The sequence below is a fragment of the Ambystoma mexicanum genome, chromosome 2p, assembly GCF_040938575.1.
Source record: "Ambystoma mexicanum isolate Mex_15411 chromosome 2p, UKY_AmexF1_1, whole genome shotgun sequence".
Lineage (NCBI taxonomy): Eukaryota > Metazoa > Chordata > Amphibia > Caudata > Ambystomatidae > Ambystoma > Ambystoma mexicanum.
Window position 1 is genome coordinate 163,717,623 of NC_090923.1, and position 21,906 is coordinate 163,739,528.

The window sequence follows — 21,906 nt, forward strand, 5'->3', positions numbered from 1 at the left end:
TCTTTTGCTCATCCCCTAATGGCAGGAGGAAACAAAATGTACATGTTAGGGCGGGGAATACACACCCTATTCTGGAAGGAATAATCAAATTAATTATAAACATTACATCAAGTCATTTATGTCATCATTGCATCAGCTTGTGTATTCGGGACGGGAATTGTCTTTAATAGAATCAAGAGCTCCCTGCGCTATTAGCAGGGGGAATCTTCATTCTATGTCAAGACAGAGGCGAGCATTAAGCTTGTTCAAAGCTTCTCACTACTGGATCAGCTATCGCATTAATTGGTCTAAAATAGATCGTTCTAAACGTTGCATCGCTAGCCCAATCTGCTGCTTTCATGATGTCTTGCAACACTGCGTCTTGTCCTAATGCTTTTGAAGCCATCGTTCCTCTGACTGAGTGTGGACATATCAATGCCTGCCAGGTTCATGATGTCTCTTACCCATCTCGCTATCGTGGCAGTAGCTACACCCCATGCAGTTTTCTGCATGCTATCAAAAGCTGGGTTGTCCCTGCCGGCCTCACTTCTGCCGTTCTAGCCTCGTATTCTTTAATACACGTCGCTACACACCACTTGGGGTGATCCTGCATGTACGGGTAAGTGATTGATGAAGAGTCTGTCTTTGTCCTTCTAACTATGTTGAATGTCACTCCATCCGGACCAAAAGTCTTTCTATTGATCTCTAGGGCTCTCACGTCTGCTACTCTCCTGCATGATACTAGGCACAGGAGCATGGCTAGTTTTCCGGATAACTGTCCCAACGACAGATATCTGTTGTTTGGCCAATCTGCTAGAAATCTCAGCACTGTGGAAACGTCCCACAGAGATTCGTATTTTGGTAGTGGAGGTTTCCTAAATCTAATCCCTTTCAGTAGTCTGATCACTGCAATATTTTCTCCTATTGGTATTCCCTCTATCGGCACGTGCCCTGCTGCGATTGCGGACCTATAAACTCCTATGGTCCTGTAAGCCTTACCATCTTGAAACAGTTTCGCTAGGAAATTTAATATTTCGACTAGAGGGGCAGAAATGGGATGAATCTTTCTCCTTCTGCACCACGTCGACCACCTATTCCAAGCTGCGTCGTAGCTCCTTCTGGTGGAAGGTGCCCAAGACTCGGCGATGAGTCTTGCAGCCTCTGCCGAAATTCCAGGGAGATTCCAGCATCTCCTGCTATCCTGCACGCCATCAGTGGCAGCGTCCCCTTCTCTCTAAGAGGGTAAAATGACCCAGCTGGGTCCGTGAGCAGGCTCACACCTTGAGGTAATAGTCTCGGATAGTCTATTAGCAGTTCCATGAGTGTCGGAAACCATACTTGCGATTTCCAAATCGGAGCTACTACTATGAGGCTCGCTGCTTCTCTGCGCACTTTCGCTAAAACCCTGCTCATCATTATAAATGGCGGGAAAGCGTAGAGAGTCTGCTCTCTCTAGTCCTACAGGAAATCGTCCGCCCCTGCTGCTGCCTGCTGGGTCTAACCTCCAGCTGAAGAATCTTTTGTTCTGTGTGTTCAGTCTGGACGCAAACAGATATGCATGGATCGGTCCCCACAGTTCCTCCAGCTGTCGGAAAGTCTCCCGAACCAGCATCCAATCGCTGGAGTCCGAGAGGTATCTGGAGTTTTCAGTCCGCTATCACATTCAGCGACCCTGGCAGGTACTCGGCTACCACTGAAGTCCCAGAGTCCTGGGAGGTGTGCCAAAAATCCTTGGCTATCTCTGCCAGCAATCTGGATCTCGTCCCTCCTAAATGATTCATGTATCTGACTGCTGAAATGTTGTCCATCTTCAGCAGAATACATGAATTCACTTTTCCTTTCGTGAAAGCCCTGATCGCAAACGATCCGGCTAACAATTCCAGACAGTTGATGTGAAGCTGGAGTTCTTCCGCGCTCCATCTCCCGCCTGTCTGAAGATTTCCGCATCGGGCTCCCCAGCCTGCTCGGCTGGCATCCGACTCTATTATCAGGTCTGGACGGTCGCCGAAGATGGCTCTTCCATTCCATGCTTCCATATTCGCTAACCACCACTGTAGTTCTGTCCTGGATTCCTGATCGATCTGCACTAGGTGGTGATAATGCAGGCCCTGCTGTAGATGTTTTATTTTCTAGTCTTTGCAGGGCTCGATAATGAAGAGGACCTGGGAAAATCGCTTGTATCGAGGCAGCTAACAAGCCTACCACTCGCGCTATAGTGCGGAGGGAGATAACTGTTTTGCTGAGACACGTCCTCAATTCTCTTTTTATGTCTCTTATCTTCCTGCTTGGAAGTTCTGGCACAGCCGTCCTGGTATCTAGGACAAACCCTAGAAATTCTCACCTCTTGGTTGGTTTCAGTTCCGACTTCTCCCAATTCACTAGAAAACCCAGAGATGTCAGGAGCTTCACCACCCAGTCGGCTTGATAAAGGAGAGTCTCCTTGCAGCTGGCCATCAGCAGGATATCGTCTAGATATATAATCATCCGAATCCCTTTCTCCCTGATTGCCGCTGCTACTGGTTTCATGACTTTCGTGAATGCCCACGGCGCCGAGGCCAGCCCGAAAGGCATCGTGGCAAATTGCCATAATTGCCCGTCCCAGTCGAAAGCTAGGAAAGGGCGAAACTCCTCGTGCACCGGTATTGTCAGGTAAGCATCTTTTAAATCTATCTGTGCCAGCCAATCGTCTTGCCTGAGTGTATCCCTGAGCTGATGGGTCCTATCCATCTTGAAATGGTTGTAGACTACCCATCCGTTCATGTCCTTTAGATTTATCACCGGCCTTACTTTCTCTTTCCGGTGAACTAAAAACATAGTGCTCACAAACTCCGGGGGTGAATCACATTGCACTATCGCTCGCTTCTCTGCTAACTTTTGCAGTTCTGCGTGTAATAGACTTTTCTCTATTTGGGTCGTGGCTAGAGGACGGGCAATATGACTCTGGGGAGGGGTCTCTATGAAGTCTATGTGCATGCCTTGTACTGTCTGTAGGACCCAGGCGTTGCTGGAAAGCGAGCGCCAGTTCTCCCAGAATAACGCTGTCCTCCCTCCAACCGGAGGGTATGCAAAAACTCTCACCTGTGGGGAAGTTGCATTCTCTTCCCTGTCCTCTGCCTCTCCTCCCTCTCGGGAAACAACCTCTCGACGGGAAGAATGAGTCTGGTTGCCTGTTCTCCCAGTAGGTGTTCCTGTTTCCTTGAGACCTTCTGAACGCCTGATAGCGACCGGTCGCTCGGCCTCTGGACCAACCGGTCCCGCCAAAAACTCTGCCGGGAAAGATCTTTTTCATTGATGCTTGGGCCTTTTCTAATGAGGTATAGGTTCCCACGAACCTCCCCATTTCCTTGCCAAACGTGTCACCAAATAGGAGTCCTTGCGCCGACTCGCCTGCCTCATACGATGACAGGTCCCCTAGTTTGTTGTCAATTTTAAGCAGGAGGCCTCTTCTGCGTTCAGATGAGATCGCACAGTTCGCGTTGCCTAAAAGACATACCGCCCTCTGCGCCCAGTTGGCTAGGACTGCAGGGTCCACTTCCTCCCCAGTGTCCTTGGCTCGTTCTGCCATGTCCATCATTTTTGCTAATGGGCCAGCTATGTCCAGGACTTTCTCTTGGCAGCTCTTCCAGGAGCGGTCTATGCCCTTCCTGGGGTCTCTGTTCGATTTGGAGACGAAAGAGAGCATCTTCGGATCGAGTTCTGGTGCTTCTGCTACCTTGCCCGGTAAATCCGGTTTCGGACACTCAGCTCTCATCCGTTGCCTGACTTCCTTCTCTAAAGCTTTACGCAATCTCTGCGTCATATATTTAGTTACCCTCGGTGAGGGCACCCATTTGGACGATCTGGGGTTTCTTATCTCTTCTGGTTGGAACATATCTGAGGTTTCCTCCTCTTCGAGATTATTCAGTTTCCTGAGTCTTTTCTTTGGAGGAGGCTGGCTCTCCTCATCCCCTTCATTATCTGCTTCCTCCTGTGAGGAGGCTGGGGATTCTTGGGGATCCTCGTCTGGGGAATCCTCTTCTCTTGTGCCCATATTATCATCCCCTGGGGAGGGGGTCTCGAGGCTCGGCACCTGCGTTTTCCTCATGAACGCTTCCCTGAGTTTACTGAAAGCGTCCGAAGCCTCTGGGGCCAATGGACGTGCCCCTTCTAATTGGCCCGGGGGGTCAGAAGAGTTTCTGATCTTCCGGGCCTTGGTACACCCCTTTGGACTCTTCACAGAGGTCCTAGTGGACGTGCTTCCTTCGGTGCCTGTGTTATTCTTGCTTAAAAAGAGCTCAATAGTCTGGAGTCTCTCCTGAAGGGGTCTAACTCCTTGAGCTACTGCCTCAGACAATGAATCTCCCAGCACTTCCTTAAAACTGTGGGCTAGGTCTTCATAGCCCGCCTCCTCATCACTCCACTCAAAATTGGACATTTTATGTGCTGACAGGTGCCTTAAATTTACCTTGGAAAGGTGTAGTGGCACGTCCACTGAGATTCACTTTATGAGGCTGCACCTTCTCTGCTTCCAGTATGAAAACTGTGATTTTACAGGGATTATTATGCAATCCCTAGGGTAAATACCCACTGAAGGAGCTTATTATTAGGTAATAACCAGCAGCTCTTTAATACACCCACGAGATATAGGAGTTAATTCCTGCTCCGTCGCATCACTCGCACTCTCACTCCTTCAAATTTCTCCTGTAACGGAGATTTTCGAAGCTTAGCTCCTCCCCCCCAGGGTTGGGGCTCGTATGACGAGCGGTGCTCCCATTCTTCCTAACAGGGAATCACTGTTCCCCTAAGCCGCGCTCGCTCCCCGGCCCCACATCTACAAGGCTGGGGGCCGGAGTAGCTCCCTATGCGGCCTGCTGCGGCGGATTCCCCTCGGATTCCGAGGGTGGGGGCCGCCTGTCTCTGACGCGAGCGAGGAAAGCAGAGGCTTTTCTCGCTTGCGGCAAACTCCCCCCCCCCAAAGGTGGGGGCCCGCCCGCTCTCGGCACGAGTGCAGCGCCGCGGGCCTGTGAGGAGATCTGCAGGCTCCTGCGGTGCCGATAGTGCGGCACGGGGCCGAAGATCCCTCTGTGTGTAAACAAAATATTACTCGGCAAAAAGTGAAAAGGAACGCTGCGCCGCTGCGCGCGCGCACCCCCTCAGGGTCTAAACACTTCACAATGCTCCTAAAACGTGTAAAATCTCACTCATACACAACGAAATCACGGAGCAACAAAAGAAAGGTACACTTATCTTGGAGAGCAGAAAAAGAAGAGGAAGGACAAAGGGACAGGAAGGACTAGGCCACATGGCCAGAGACCATGGGACTACAGGATTGATGGGACTTGAAGTTTTGTTAAAAAAAAAAATTACATTTGAAAATGAAAGTTTACAAAGTTATATTTGTCGAAACTGCTGGAGAGTGGATAATAAAGAAGTAGAAGCTTAATGCTCGCCTCCCTCTTGACATAGAATAACATTGCCAGAATAAGATTGAGCAACATGGGAGGACTGTCAGACCCTATACCTATACAGAGGGGAGTCAAACAAGGTTGTGTTCTGGCTCCCCTCTTATTTAATATGTATATCTCAGATTACGGAGATGCATTTGAGCAAAACAAAATGCTTTCCCTAAATTGGTCAAAAAGAAAATTCAGTGGCTTGGATAATCAGATGATCTGATAATCCTAGATAAGGAATTGGTCAGCGTCAAGCCACCATTAAATATGCTGAATTAAATGGTCAGACGGTTAACATAAGGAAAACCCAATTCATGGCAGTTGGCAGGAAATGTGCAGGGCGGTACCATATTGAAAGCAGTACGGGTATAACGACACATTTCTGGGCTATGATTTGACAACTGAGAGTAGCAACGCGTTGCTACTAAGAAATAAAAGAACAAAAGCCTAATGTACTATGGCCCTCATTACAACACCGGCACTAAACCATGGCGCTATTAGCACCATGGTTGCTGCCGGTATTGTAACGAGTCCGCCATGGTGAAATGGGGAAGTACCACCCCATTCCAAGGTTGGCGGGGCGGTACTTCCCCATTTCACCATGGCCCTTCCCCATTCCCATTTTTGCCCCATAGGGCATAATGGGAATTGCGGAAAGGCGATAATTACGGTACCGCAAATTACGGGCCGTAATTATCGCCAGGGTCCCTTTGCGGGTCCCTGCAATAACGGCTGGTTCCAGCCGCCGTTATGGGAATTGGGTGATAAGGGATTACCGGTACCCTTACCGGTACCGGTAATCCCTTAGCGCCAGGGTCGTAATGACCCCCTATGACTATTATTACTCATTTCTCCAGGAAAACTGCCGGCTATAGTCTTATCAGCGTGCTAAATATTTAAAAGCAAAAATTGGCTGCCGCATTTTGTATGCCCTTGAAACCTCGTATGGGGACATAACAGATTGGGCAGATAGACTTGAAGATTAATATGGAGGAAGCTTCTTGGCCTCACTAATTGCACTAATGTAGCGGCGATACACCTTGATTAGGCCGAATATATAACAATGGTTAAGATCAACAGAGGAAAACTATATATTAAGATCCAGCGGGCAAGGGATAACACGCTTTTGGACATTGTTATGTCTTCTTTAATCAATCAAAAAGTGTCATATTAAAGCTTTTGAAAAAGCAACATGAAGTTTCTTTACAAAGATAGGATGGAAACCGCACTAGGAGTATGGTGAAGGTGCATTGTTGAAAACAATCAAGATGAGTGCCGAGAAATGGGACTGGGTGAACAGGCATCAATAAAGTAGCTACGATGAAATCACTTAGCACTTTTGCACAGATGCACTTTTTGTTTCAAAAGAAAACCGTACTATATACAATTGGTTCCTGCACCCACATTGAGAAGACCTTTTATGGCATTGAGCTTCAATAGATTGGAGGTACTCGACGTTATAGATGCATGGACTGGTATACCAAAAGAGAAATGATTGTGTAGGCTGCGTCACGATGAACAGCAAATAGAATCTATTTGTCATGTAATAGCTTCTTGTGCTGCAATGAATAAAGCAATATGCCCCGAGCAGCGGGGGCATTACCGACTCAGGTAATGCCCTGGGGCCCATAGTTATAGGTCTGAGCTAAGCGAGGGCCTTAACGAAGGCCCCCGGGGCATTGCCCAAGTCGGTAATGCCCCCGCCACAAGGGGCATATAGCTATTAGTACCCCGGCCCTCAAGAACAGCATTTTTTTGGTCCCGAAACGCTGCTGTGTTTCGGGAGAAAAAAAAGACAAAGAAAATGGCCACCAGGAAAGGGAAAACCGAGTCCATTTGCCCTTTCCATGGCGGTCATCGGGAGTGGATGGGTTGGGAACGAAAAAAAAGAAGGTAAGTGGGGTTGGGAGGGCTGAAGGGAGGGGAAAAGGAAAAACAAACCTGTACCTGGGTCCCTAGTGGGGGACGCGGGAAGCCTCTAGCCGTGTGGAGGCTTGGAGCAGGGATGAAGGAGCAAGAACGTAAGTGGAGTGGGGAGGGCAGGGAATCGGGAGGAAAGGGGAATTAAAAAAAAGCTTACCTGAGTCCCCGGTGAGAGGTGAAGGTAGCCTCTCAGCCGTGGGGAGGCTCAGAGCGGAGATGGCCCCGCTTCATGCCTCGTCATTGGCTGAGGGGCTGCCACGCCCCCCGCCGAGGATAAGGCAGCTGGAATCCCGGCCGAGAATCAAAGGATTCTCGGCCAGGTAATGACCCGGCGAGAGCCAATCAGAATGTGTGCTGCATTCTGCTTGACTCTCGCCAGATACTAATTCTACATATATCCAATATTTAAGCAAACATATTGAACATCTTGAGGATATAGGAAATTACTTATTTTGGCTGAGATGCGTGTCTGGCTATAGCAGGGGACTGTAAATAACCATAATACAGGTCTGGAAAGTTGCAGCAGGACAATTGGCTTTAATAGAGGAAGCCGGATGATTTTGTTAAATGGGTTTTACTTATGTAATAAGGATTGATAGGTTTGTATTGATTAACTTTTTACTTTGTAATATTGTAAAGTATATTTATGTTTAATTTTGTAATTGTCTGATATTTTGTGTAAAGGTTTGTATAAACTATATACACAATTTGAAAAAATCGTTTTGTAGGCAGGGAAATCCCCCTTAAGGGTAGGGATAGTTAAGCATTTTTCGTTTTTTAGTTTAATACACTTACTTGAAAGGTCCTCCTTGAGTGAGAATCCTTCTCGTTCACCACAATGCACTATACATTTTAGCATAGAGCACTGTTGAACAGCAAATTCAAAATATCTCAGGATTGCACGCACTCACAGATTGCATTTTGTCACACCTTGCACTTTGAGTTTAACCCATGAGATGGCTTTTGAGTGTTAAATTACATTTGTTTTAATGTAACAATTGTGTTCCAGATCCCTGTGGACACCACTCAGTTTTAGAAAACTAGCTAGGGAGCAATGGATTATTGTACAACGTTGAGTAAGAATTGCAGCAAAAGTCTAAACCGGCCACAGAGCCGACACTTTCCAGCTATCAATCTGTTAAATCCGGGCGATAGTGGTGGTTTTCTATTGGGAGAAATGGTGAGTGTCCTAGGAATTTTATAGGTACTCCCTGAAGAACAGGATCTTGAGTTCCTTCCTGAACTGCATGATGTGAGGGGTCAGAAATGTGAGGCAGACAACTTTGTGAACGTTTTTCAAAATATGCCATTTTATTAACTCAAAAGGTTGGATAAACACCTCACTCTCCCTACCTAAATTAAACTGAAGGAAACACTCTAATAAAAGTCTTCTGACCCTCACACTTATACATACAATAACTCAATAAGGTAATATATGGCAGTTCAAAAGCAACACATATAACCGTTACTTTCACAATATGATAACTGTCTCTCCTTATAATCTGGGTGAATCCCCCTTACCCAGATTAAAACAGGATTCTGTTAAACAGTTCCAAAATAATAAGGAAATCCTGTCTTGTAAAAAAGTTCCTACACATTTCTTTGTGATTTCAACTTGATAACAAAAGTTCCAACACTTTAAGATTGTTCCTTAAGGTTCTTTCTCTTCCACTTTTAATAGTAAAAACACAAACAACCTTCTTCACATAAATCAAGAACACTTCCTTGGTTCATCAGCATGAACATAAATTGTCTTTGTCAGGGTTGTTTTATAATAACATATTTGTTAGAAATACTTATGTACTTCTGCAGCAGTTTATATTACACTTTCCTCAAAAAAAAAAGTTTGTCAGGATGATCCTTGTACACCACTTCATAGACTTCAACAACTTTAATCCGGTTTACTTCCATGCCACACCTACAACTTCAATGACACACGGTTTATTCCCATTCCAGGCCTACTACTTTAAAGTTCTCTGTTCGGTTATACTGCCCTGCCCAAGCAAAATAAAGTTTTATCACAACCTATGACCTGGCATACTCCTTTGCCAATCAAATTATAAACAAGTACCTCTGTGGTTGAGGTCAGCTTACAACAACTTTGCAATGTCTCTTGATTCACAACACCAGGTTGTAGGCAATTCTTCAGGGAAAACCAGGTGTTCTCTATTACACTTTTGTGACTTCAAAATGCTCTGCAAGTTATGCTCCTCTCCTTCTGAATAACCTTTACCAGAAGGTCAGCCTTCTTGCCACTTTGGTTTCCCCACTTCTTCATCAACCCAACATTGACAATGAAATGGTCTTATTCTATTTCGATCTTGGCTCTGGCAATATGGGTTTATAACAGCTTCTGCTATACACATCTTCAAACATGGGTATTAAGCTTTACAAACTCAGGGACTGACATGACATCCAATATACACTAGTAACCACCACCTTAAAGGATATGTATATGAGCAGAAAGGATACACAAAGTCTCCTGGTTGGTCTTCTCAACCTTCAGTGACGAATCCTCAAGGAAGAATGCTTTCTAATGATTCCACTCACTGTCTGAAGTATTTACAGGCAGTGTGAAGAATCACCCGAAAGGATGAATAACTAAGCACAGCCTGCAATCTGTTATAAAAAAAACACTTGATAAGTAATAGAACCTTAGCCAGACTTATCCTAATAACCACTATTATCTGCACTAACCTTAAGTGATTAGATGACTTGAAGTAATGTGAAGAACCAGGAATTTCCAGATGGATCCAAAGGAAACAACGACAAGGAAAGGAAGGTTAGTGGGAATCGAAACCCAGGCGGAACGAGGGCCGCACTAGAGTCGGGATGGTGCAGTCTGGATAGCGTTCATTGTTCAATGCACAACACACTTTAAGTAAACTGATAGGTGGTTGGGTTCTCACTCAGGTGCAATCAGTTATTCATCCTTGACTTAATGAGTTCAAATAATATGGCATAAGAAACAAAACTTAAACCCCCTGGTTTGTAAAACAGCTCCACCTCCTGAAGCAACTACAACTAATATAACTTCTGGTCCTCCAACAATAATGTAGAATGAGATAATAGAATGCTGAACTAAAGGGAAGCCACCGCGAGATTGAAATGTGCTTAAGAAAGCACTCGAGGAATGCCTACGCAGACGGCAGGAAAGCCGCAGCGTCTAATATAGAAAGTGTTTAGAAAAGCACTCGACTCGCTTAAGCTGGCGAGTACAAAGGAGTAGCCAGGAACAGCCGGGGAAAACAAAGTCCAACTTGGCAACAGGATACTCCGCAAACACCAAGGAATTCCGTTCGGGACGACCGCACGGAACGCAGGAAAAGCTTAATCAGAAGCAACTAGCGTTCTGAGAAAAGGACCTAAATACGTGCCCTAGGCACGTGACTAAACCATGAGATTCAATGCAGCTTCAGTAACGTTTACCAGGAAGTTTGGAGAACAGTCTCCATTGGGTATAGAACGACTTGGCTGCCGTTCTCAAGGCGTAGGTATTCCTACTACCACACCTCATAGGTGAGTGCATGACAGGGACTTTGATTTTCCCATTTCTGTCTTTGGCAATGTTTGTTCGATTTAAATTGCCTTGCTTTAACTATGTTTTGGCATGGTAGTTTGCATTAGGTTCTGAAACTATTGCCCCATCTTGTTGCTGGGTTTAAATAAACTTGCATACTTAAGTTTACACTCACTTGAAGTAACAAAATAATGTTTTCTCTGCTTTCTGTCAGTTCAGTATTCAAAATGGTAACCTTTTGTATTTTTGTTTTATGCAAGTGTTTTCTCATGTTAAAGTACCTGTTCTGAGCATGTGAGCAGTCATGCAGCGCTCCGGTGTCACAATAGCTTGGTGAACTCACCGGGTATGGCATGCGCATCCATTTCCCTCACTGCTCCGAGGTCTTCTGCCTCAGCTGCTTCTCGCAGTCAGGCAATCTGCTGCTTCCAGTCTGTCGCTGACTGCGCCACTTGCACACAGACCTTTCACTGCTCCAAAGGCTCGCTGGTTCTCGCCTGCCACCGGAGACAGCCTTGGGGCCTAAGGGGGAAACTGCTTACACATTTGCTTCCTGCTGCGCCCAGGTCTGCCTCTGCAGTCCAGGTCTCCAGGGGGCAAGTTTCTTTCTCCGACGCTTCCTGCTGTGCGACCTCTGCAAGTCAGGCATATCAAGGTGAAGACCCTCCCAGGACTGGCTAGTGCTCAACACTCGACAGTGGTCCAGGCGTCTTCCCTCTCCTCCAGTTTCTGCTTCCGGTGCAACTTTTTTGGTAAGGGATAACAATCCACCCATCTTGGCGTATTTAAACTCTGCAGGTCTATGTGCAAACATGACTCACCATTATTCTCAAATTAATCAAGACTTGGTCAGCCTTTGCCTCCCCGAACTGTATCCTTTTCCTGTAGCTACTTTTATCCCCTATCTCCATGTATTTATAAGTATATCCTTCATATTCTATCACTCTAATTGTGTCCACATTGCTATACCCTATTACATTATCACCTTATTGGAAAGGCCACTGCTGCTTCACAGCTACAGTAGATTTGCACAATTTTGTTTCATGTCACCATTACCTTGTGAGACATATTTATTGCAACATTTACGATAAATCCTTCTTTATACTGTATATTACATACCTTACTTTATGATCCCCTGGAGTACCATCATGCATCAGTGTATTCCTATGGCCAAATCTCTTCAGTGTTCAATGTTTCTCCGTTAAGACTTTTGTAGAGTAGTGCACCATGATTTCAAAATCGTTCTCAGCTATACAGGGAAACCACATGGATCCAGTTTGATGCATAGATTCCCCTAGGTTTGCTGTGATGTTCATCACACCAGAGTCTAACCTCCAACCCAAAGGCAGTTTAAATGCCTACTTGGGGCTTTGTAAGGTTTTGCGGCAAGCAATAGTGCTGTACCTGAAGCAAGGCTATGGGGAAGGTTAGAGCAGCTGGGTAGAAACTCAGCATCCTACTCTTGTATTGACTACTACAATGCTAAAAACTACCTACAACCAATCAACAATGTGTTTGTAGCCATTATGGCACAGTAAAGCTTCAAATCATATTCAGAACCATGATGCTGGCGTTTGCAAGCCCGGGGAAAGGGCAGTTCATACAGACCCAGCACCTCTCGAACATATTAGATGAAAAAGAGTAATACAAATCTGTCAGAAATCCATTGCTTTCATGGGCAATTATCTAAGAACAATCTAAAAGCAATACACTGGCAAAGATAGAAAGATTAGACGTAAAACATTTAAATCCACTTCCAGGGATTCCTTTTGCCCTTCCTCTCTCTTTTAATGGAAGGCTGTACCAAAAGTGGTATGAAGCTAATTCAGTGTTTTACGAGCACAGGAAAAGTTGAAAAGCTTACTTAACAATGGAGTAACCATGAAAAAGAAAAAGATATATGTTTAAAAAATGGCTATTTCAGCCCCTAAATATTTATACAGTCGAAAGAGGTGAATTTGGTAAAATTGACAATGTGCCAAGTTTGAACTCTCAAGCAGTTTACTGTCTCAGGATGAAGCAATCTGAAAGTGGTTTGCTTGTTTCCAAAGCAGTTAAACTCTGAAATTGTGTTGTATCCTCCAAGTCAGTGAAGACAGCATTACAAATCACCATTTAGAATAATTAGCAAAGTGTCATTTTGTGGACCCATAGACTAGAATTTACAGTCATGGCATAGTCATTAAATTTGCTGCTTGCTCTCTTGTATTTGTATTTGTTTATTTGTAGTGCGCACCTTGCCCCGGGGCACCTGGGCGCCTGTTTAAAGGCAGTTACAAAAGTTACAGCAGTAAAATATAATATACATGTTACTATTTAACAAATTTACAAAACCGTACAAAACACCTTATAACGATGAGAGGAACAAATCTAAATATACAATATATACAGACTATATATAATGCGCAGTCGGTGATGGTAATAACAGACGACATGGTTATAGAGAGGAGGCAAGGACATCCTGTTCATGTAGCCACAGTTTGATTTTAGCTTTGAAGGAATGGAAGTATGGAACATTCCTAAGAGCATTAGGTAGGGTGTTCCAGAGCTTAGCCACGATCACTGGGAAGCTCAAGCCTTCGGCTGTCTGAAGCTTGTAACTAGGAATAGTCACTGTGTGAGCCTTGGCAGATCTTAGGGGTCTTTTAGATGTATGTTGTGTGAAGCGCATGGATAAGTAGGCCGGGGCTGCATTGTTCTGGGCCTTGTGGGTTAAGGAGAGTGCTTTGAGGGAAATGCGGCAAGTAATGGGTAGCCAATGCAAGTTGCGTTTGGTGTTAGATATGTGAGCGCGCCTAGGTACGTTGAGAGCTGCCCTTATGGCGTTGTTCTGCGTGACCTGGAGTTTATCAATGTTTCTTTGACTAGTCCCTAAGTAGAGGGCGTTACAATAATCGATTTTGGACATGATGAGGCGTCTGGTGAGAATCAGGCAATTCTCTGAGGGGCGACAATGTGTAATCAGTTTACACGTATTGGAAGAGTTTTGGTGACGTTAGAGACTTTAATATCATTCCCGTCAATAATGAAGGATTTGTATTTGGGGTCAAGTTGAGTTAGTTTGTATTGAGAGCCAAGAAAGATTAACTCTGTTTTTTCATCATTGATGTGCCATCCAGGCCTGGATGACAGTGTAGACTACATTGAGTGCTTTGGCATCTGTTACATAGTCGCCAGTGATAGGGATGAGTATCTGGGTGTCGTCCACATAATTCGTGTAGGAGACACCCAGATAGTCAAGTATATCAAAGAGCGGTTTAGTAAACACATTGTAGAGTGTGGGGGATACACAGGATCCTTGCGGGACTCCGCACGGGACATGGGCAGGCTCAGCTGCTGCTAAGGGCGAAAAGACCCTCATGGTGCTGTTCGCTAGGTAAGAGCTGATCCATGATGTGGCAGCATCAGAGAAGTGGGCTGTGATCTTAAGGTGGTGGCAGAGGATTTGATGATTGACCAAATCATAGGCTGCTGATAGATCAAGGAGGAGCAGGAGCACCTGTTTTCCCTTGTCTTTCAGGTCCTCAATTTGGGATTTCAAGTCAATTACTCAAAGACTTACCCAGGCGGTCAGTCTTGAGGGATCAACTGTTGTCCTCCAAGCTCTGCCACATCAGAATCTGAAGTGATGTAGCCTCAAGTATCTTCCAAGAAATTGTCATGGGCACCACTTTGCTGTCAGGGCATCCATCATCTTTATCCTCAGAACATTCACATGGGGGCTAGATGCACCATATAGAATAGGGCACTTCCTTGTTCCAGCAAGAGGGATACTCAACTGGCCTCTGGTATTGCTCAGACAAACTCTAGTCTCTGAGCATGGCTGTATACTTAAGCCTTGCCCAGAAACGAGTTTGTGCTTCGCGTTGTAACTGCCTTAGCAGCTCAATGCTTACTGCTGCCTGTCCTGACCTGCAAAAGGAAAAACACCATATGATCAGAACAAACTTTTGAAAATAACAGTAAATGTGCTAAGGGTTATACTCACCACTGCTCAGTGGATTTGTCGGCCCTCCGATGGACCCCGACTTCAGACCTCCTCGACTACTCTTACCAGCAGACAGCAAACATGCCGTACCAAAGTATCAGAACAAAAAAGACGGCAAGACGCATACCAGAGCCTGCACACTGGAACTTACCTTGCAGTACTGTGCACATACTAAAGAGGCTTTGCCCATGATTCCTCAGCACCTGCAAGGAAAAAGAGAACATAGAGATTAAGGAAAGGAAAACAAAGTCAGAATATTCGCGCATAGCACGTGCAACATAAGACAAGACACATCTTCCCAATCAGGTTCCTAAGACTCACAGAGAGTTGAACCAACACCACCACAGAGGCTGAACATCTCTAGCCGCAGCAGGACTAGACTAGAGAGCCAGTGAAGTAACTGGCAGCAGGTCTTCTCCAGGAACGAGCACCCCTGCATGAGACAGGCTGGGGAGCTCACCCTTCTAAACATACAGATGAGCTTGCACATCACACATTGAGAAGGTCACAAGGGCGGGGTCAGTGGAAGGGGCGGAACAACAGGTCTGGGAACCCTATAGGTCAGTAACTCATGATTTGTGTGTCTTACAGAATCCGCATCTAACCCAGCCCTGCCAAGCTCCCATCAAGAAGAGGTCTCCAACGCCCCTGCAGAGTTCAGGTAGGTGTTACAGAAATTGATCTTTGCTGTCTGAAACAGCAGGCAAATGATAATGTTTCCAGATGTGTTTCATTCATGTAATCTGCCGCACTGACTATCATGTCCATTTACACTGAAATTAAGCCGTTATGCTGTCAGCTGTGCACCTATAATCCGGAATTTGTCCTAGAAAACCATGCATGCTGGTTGTTGAACAAGGAAATGGAAGACCAGTGTATCACATTTTAATGATTGACCTCGCCAAAGAGAACAGAACATTAAAAACGCCGATAACAAAATTAATTTCCAGTTGCATTAACTTTTTTCACTTCAGTATAAATTAATTTGTTTGAGGTATGATCATTTAACACTATTTTACAATTTACAAAGCTGTACTATGCATTACGGTGTGCAGTGGATCCTTTTCAAAATACACTTTTCGTGTTAATAAATAGGAATATTATGTTTTGAATCATTGCATTCTCTGTTCTGTACTTGCATAACAAAGCGAGAAAATCAACTTGCCTTCCATGCTCATTTTGGCACAGCACGTAGCTTTGTTTTGACATTTTTTTTCTAAACAATTATAAGTTAGAAATGAACCCTCTGCTTTTTGTATATAAAAAATGTATTTTTGAACACCCATCGCTCTTGTGCATTTTATCAGCACATTATCTTGTCACCTGCAGTGAACACTCACTTGTGGTGGAAAAGAGAACCTGTCAGAACCAATAGGAATTCCCAGTCATATCTGGACTGGCCTTAGATTGAGAGCAGTTCAAATCAAAGGTATATTTATACAGTTTAAGGCGTTGTGGCACTTCAACTCTCCTCAATTCAATATCTAAATTGAAATACCCTACCAACATTATATAGCACCCTTAAAATTGACCAGGACTTTTACTCTTAAATGCTTTAATACTACCACGAGTACTAATTCGGGTTGCTTCAGAGTAAGCTATAAAGTTCACATCTTTCTGGCTGACTTTTACAACACACTTTGGGCCTTTTAACAACATTTTTCCCTGAAGAGAGGGTCTCTGGAATGCCCCTTTTGAGCCCCATAAGCAAGACAGCCCAAATAGTCAGAGATGCAAGAAGCCAGTCCCTGTTTGGACAGCCCCCAGGGGGGCCAGTGACAAATACATATGCAAACGCCTATTCTCTCAGACAACCATTCAAACCCTATCCTGCTAATGTCATCATGGATACAGGTGCCCCAACACTGATTGTGGATCCAACGGCCCGATGGACATGATTGACTAAATGACAAATATCCTGTGGCGCTGATGTCATTAGAGACACCACGACATAGTAACGTTAGCCAAGAAGCACACTCGCATTCACACACACGAAGTTACATAGGCACACATGTACACACACGAAGAACATGCTTACACAGTTCTGTAGATAGAGGACAGATACATATACATATTGTGGAAAGCTATATTTTCCTCATTAGCCAAAAGCAGAAACGCGGAACGCAAGGCAAGGAATAGATACAGAGCAAGCTTGCAGCAGCTTATTGCGCCTACCCATATGGAACCACAGGATCATATAAGAAACCTGGAAAGGCCACAATACTACTAACCTATAAAAAGAACAGCACAATATAGACATATAGCAATTATAGCATAAGCATAGTAGAGTTACTTGAAGCCACAGGCCTCAAAACAAAAAGCAAAGCAAAGCAAAATCAGGCTGAGAAGCAGGTGCTTATCAGTCTGCCTGGACAGAAGGCAGGTGCTGTTTCACATTTACACGACAAAGCCACACCATTAAGGTTATCCTTTCATTGTGAGCTCTGCCTCTAACAGAACAAACAATTATGCATGAACTTTAGTGGCTGTGTTCGTCTGAGTAGCAGCTTCTCCCACGCTGCGTGATGACGATGGCTGCCAACTCCCAGAATGTGTTGCATGATGAGCCGAGTGTTCGGCTACCAGCAGCACAATTCGCCTTTTAAAATGGCGATTTTGTTTGTGCTCCAGATCGCGGTGCAAATCAGCCCTTTTTGTGGGCAGACGGAGTGCTGCAGAGCCAATGGGAATTTGAAAATGACCTTTACTCGATCTTCAGAGACTCGTACAATGAGGTTTGGTTTTTGGTCTTTCTGCGCTAGGGAAGGGGAATTAGCGACCGAGTTCAGTCACACAGAGGTTGTGGAATATGCAAGGCTTGAAGTTGGGAATTGATCTAGGTTGTGGTGAGGGTTTGGGGGGTAGACAGTGATGTGTGGAAGGAGAGTGATAAAGAAGAGAGTAATATTTAGGGGGGTGAGTGGGCTGAGAGTGTTAGCGTGTGATATGGTGGGTGGGAATGGTCTGAGTTATGGAGAGTGAGTAATGTGGTGGGTGAGTGATGTAGATGAGAGTGAGTGTGCGTTATATATGGGGATGGTGTGGGGAGAGGGATAGTTTGCATGGAGTGATAAGGGTGTGAGAGTGGTGTAGGGCCAAAAGGAGATTTCAGGGCAGGCTAGTCCACTTCACAGGATGGTAGGCTAGGAAGAGAGCTCCCTCATGTCAGGGGAACCCTACACAGAGGTGCCACTCTCTGCCTGTCACAGAGCCCTGTCTCTTTAAGACAGAGACCGGGCCCTGGTGAGAGAGTCACGTGTCTCGTGACGTGGGGGAGAACAAAGGGGGAGGAGAAAGGGAAAGGGAGTTTTCCAGTTAGTATTCGAATAAAGAAGACATTAATCCTGTTGCTGGTGTGCGGTCCTTTTATTCCTAGGCCGTTACAGCCTAACAACTGGCGATGAGGGCTCATCCTTACCGCACAAGCATCCTCCTCCAAAGCGTGGGCGATCCCGCTGCGCTGGGACCCTCTGCCCATCCAGCGGTAAACCCAATCCCGGGCCCTGTTTCATTCCGGTGGTCCAAGCACTCCGCCTGACGCTGCCCGCAGGGCACCCGATCCCGGGCCCTGCTCCTTTCCAGGCGGACACGATCCCGGGCGCGACCTCCTCCTCCTCTTCCTCTGGAAGCTCCTGCACTTCAGGCATCCAACTAGCAGCGCATTGCCAGGTCCGATCCCGGGCCCTGCTCTCCTCCTCCTCCGGCGAACACACGAGCAACGCAGCAGCAGACCCGATCCCATGCCCTGCCTCCATTTTACTCCGGCAGTCACACAATGTCGTGCTGCCAGAAAAGGGTGCGCAAAGACACACACACCATTTTGGAGCCACGCGGCAACCCGCCAGTTGCTGAAGACGCCGGTCCTCACACAGCCAAGTGCAATCCACAGGTGGGTGCATACATGCCAACATTCAGATGCACGTAAGAGGGAGTTTTGAGAGAGAAAATCGGGAGACGTAGTTTTCCCATAGGAATGTATTGGTGCTGGAATTATCTTAGGCGGGAGAACGTGAGAAAAAGCAATATTTCTCACTGAAAAGTCGGGAGTCTCCCGCCTAAATCGGGAGGGTTGGCATGTATGTGGTGGCGCCCCATTCTCCCTCAACGTGCCACTCCACCCAGAATTCTAATTACAAGCACGTGCACAGACAGTTTGGAAAATAAAAAAAACAGCCCAGAATCTCATCCCAGGCCCTACCAAACCCTGCTCGTGGGCACACAAACTATTGCACTCCCCACAGCCTCCAGTACCACAGCAAACGACAAGCGACCACCACCTCTCAGAGAAACATTGGCCAATCCAACCCTCAGCCACCATGAGCTCCTCCCCTGACCAAGGAGGGCAATCCCAGAGCCCACAGCACCTGCAACAAGATCGAACAACACAGCATAGCGGATGCCACCGCCATTCTCCCTCACACCACATGCTGACAAAGGGCCCCGGTGGGTAGAATGGCTCGAAGATTTAAATAATTTTATAGCTGCAGCAGGTGAAGAGACCTCACCGAGGTTACGCATCATGTTCCATAACACGGTTGGGAATGAAGTTTAGACACTGATCAAAACAATCCCACTGGCTAAGCACCCCGACTTCACCTCGCTAATCACCGTTCTCAACAATCGGTTGGTCATAGAACCCAATAGAGACTATGAAAGATACATATTCAATCAATGCACCCAAATAGTAAATGAAACAGTGGATGAATTCATCACTCGACTACAGATCAAAAGGGCACACTGCCAGTTCCACGCATTTTCACTAGAAGAAGCCATTCGCCTACGCGTGATTGAGGGATGCATTTCCCCAACACTCAAAAAACAACTACTCAAAAAAAAACGTGCCATCGGGGAAGTCAGCAAAATGGCCAGGATCCTTGAAAGAGTCGACAGACAAACAACCCACATGTCTGGCACCTCCACGACCAAACAAGAGAGAAACGAAGTTGTAGCTGCAATCCACACTAACACCTCACAGGGGGGAGGGACAGAGGCAATCGTCCCAACGAGCAAATGACACCACGGATGCAGTGCCAATGCTATCGGTGTGGGATGGCCTTTCCACACGCAGGTATGTCCTGCATTCACCCAAAAATGTGGAAATTGTGAAAAAGAAGGACATTGCCAGTCAGTCTGCTGGGAAGGCAGGCCATTCCCCACACCACGAGCACCCACGACGCCTCAGTATAGGTTCTAACAAAGGCTGCCACAAAACCAGCCCTACCAAATGCGGCCCTACCAGCAAGGGCCTAGGAGATATGCGAGAGTGGTCGAAGAACTCTATCCGGAAGATGAGCCACAAGAACCCAAAGAGCAAGACCTAGACCCATGAATTTGTGATGAATATGATGGTCAACCACCTCCACACCAAGGATACTACACCATGACACCCTATGGCCTTGACCACGTAAATGAACAATATGACCTATATGCATCGGAGGAATACGTCAACCTCATCATGGATGACGCAAAACCTGGGGAAGCACCAGTGGACATATGCGGGAAGCTATTTTGTTTTCTCATTGACTCAGGGGCAACTGTGAACATTATGGGAGAAAAAGAGTTCCTACAAATCACGGCTGTCATGGTGCATGCCCCCAGACGTCAGGAGCAGACCAGCCTACCCCAGTTGCTGGCACCCATGTGGACCATTAAGGCCCCAAAAGGTTACCTCAGGACTTCCTGGAGTCAGTCCTGGCACTGTTGGCACCAGGTTCATAGTATTCCATCATGTAAAACAGGTTGCAGGGAGCATGGAAACAAAGGTAGCTCAGCTTGAAAGAACTGAGCCATACAGTCTAGCTTCGGGTGTGGCTGCAAGGACTACTTTACCAGGGACTACTTGTGCAGGGTGTGGCTGTAGGGACTACTTTACCTGGGACTACTTGTGCAAGGCTATATAAACCACACCCTAAGGACAGAACACGCTTCGCGTTATTCTGCACTCCTGCAGCGTAACTCTCACCGTGTCTGCTTAGCTCCAGTTTACCCAGTCTTCAGCCATGCCCGCCTTTGGAACCACGAACCATCAGCACCTGTTAAGAGAGGAAAGGTAGAGAGATTAAGAACAAGAACAGCGGTTGAGTCCTTACCTGAGAAGCAGTCCATCCGGAAGGCTTTCCCTCCTGCCCCTCTCAGGAATCGTCGCACCTGCAGAAAAGAATCACAAGCATAGAGAGCCAATACTCACCCAGAGGCTGCACTCTTCCTGTAATCCATCGAAGCGGTTCACGCAATCGCCGCTCCGGAGTCACACCGCACCTGCAGAACAGGAAAGAAAACATCAGGTTAGTCGTACAAGGGAAAAGAACCATTTCCTAATACATTCCGATGCCGCGCTCTCGCGCTAATACTCACCTGCAGGAATTCTACTCAGCGTCGCAGAGAGAAGTCAATCCTTCATCTGGCAACCCTGACACCGCACCTGCAAAGGAATAAGCACAATAGTGAGAACTTTGGCAACTAAGAACATTTTAAAAAAAACTATACCAAGAATCTATTGGCACAGATACTTACCTACAGAGTCACGGTTGTTCAGGACTCCGCTACAGCCCGCAGGATCAGCAACAAAACTAGATCCAGAAGAGAGGCTTATGAACATTAATGCGCCCCGGCATTCAGTTGCAGGACGGAGAACCCGCCATTAAAACACCTAAGGTGAGGCATAAGCAGAGGGGGGCATTAGGAGGTTACGGGAGGTGGGAGTCTAGCCCGCCCCTCACGGCTGGTTAACATCTCGTTTCAACATTCTAGGCAAAAGCCCCCTTGTGAAGAAGTAGTGAGATAGAGAAGACACATGCAGGCATCCATCACTCAGCTTCGCACGACGCACATGCAGACATTCATCGCTCAGCTTCGTGCAACGCCCCCGTGGAGACCAGGTGAGCATGACAGAACGCGAAGCCTTCAAAAAATCCTCTACCTGGGTGTCATGGAAACCTCAGAGACTGACCAATTAGCCCAGTTTTTGGGGGAACTCAGGGCAGAGGTGCATTCAGCTCGGCAAGAAACCAATGCTCTAAGGACAGAACTGATTGTGGCCAAGAATCGCACGGATGACCTAGCCA